This window comes from Dipodomys ordii, unplaced genomic scaffold, assembly GCF_000151885.1.
Source record: "Dipodomys ordii isolate 6190 unplaced genomic scaffold, Dord_2.0 Scaffold403, whole genome shotgun sequence".
NCBI classification, from domain to species: domain Eukaryota; kingdom Metazoa; phylum Chordata; class Mammalia; order Rodentia; family Heteromyidae; genus Dipodomys; species Dipodomys ordii.
The window spans coordinates 40447-41183 of NW_012267619.1; the positions used below are offsets into that span (position 1 = coordinate 40447).

General features: G+C 42.6%; 1 gene segment (V, D, J or C); it reads right to left on the reverse strand.

Moving 5' to 3' along the window:
* Positions 1–737, reverse strand: part of LOC106001759 — a 12052-nt gene that overhangs the window by 9397 nt on the left and 1918 nt on the right.

The following is a 737-nucleotide window of genomic DNA, read 5'->3' on the forward strand; positions in this document are numbered from 1 at the left end:
CAGATCTCTTGGATATTTCTTCTTGCCTCTACCAAAGCAACTGAAATTCAAGCTATCAGCTAGTGAGCTTCCCTCTGCCATGTAACTACCCATCCCTTTGAGCCTTTCTCTTTCTCTATGTTGTCATGGGCTGTCTTTTATTTATCTAGTGATAAGAATTCTCTGCCAAATTTATTAGAGGAGGTGAGCGATGCTACAGAAAGAAAACAGCTCACAAATGTTGCTATAGTTTAGAGGTGCAGTGTTGCAGCAGCACTCAAGAATGTGGTTCTGTGTGCAGGCAGTGATCAGAACAGGACTTTGGGGTCCCATCACCGGGGCTCCAGTTTCCTTCATGGATCATTGTACTGATGTTTTCTGGTCTGAATGAACTGGTAAGGGATGGAGAAAAATGAGAAGATTACAATTGGGAACCGAATTGGAGGAAGTTGCTCCCTTGGACATGTCATGAATTATGTGCATACCTTGTGTTTATTCTCTCTCTTTCTATCTCTGTCACTCCTTCTCTCTCTCTCTTCTCTACATGTATTTTTTTATTGGTCATGAGGCTTGAACTCTAGGTCTGGGCACTATCCCTCAGCTCTTCAGCTTAAGCCTAGCACTCTACCATTGAGCCACAGAGCCACGTCCATCTACAAGTAATTTTGTAGTATTTCTTCCCTTCTTTTCCTTCTTTGCATCCTTCCTTCCATATTGGCTTGCTTGCTTGCTTCCTCCACTCTTTCTTTTTTCTTTTC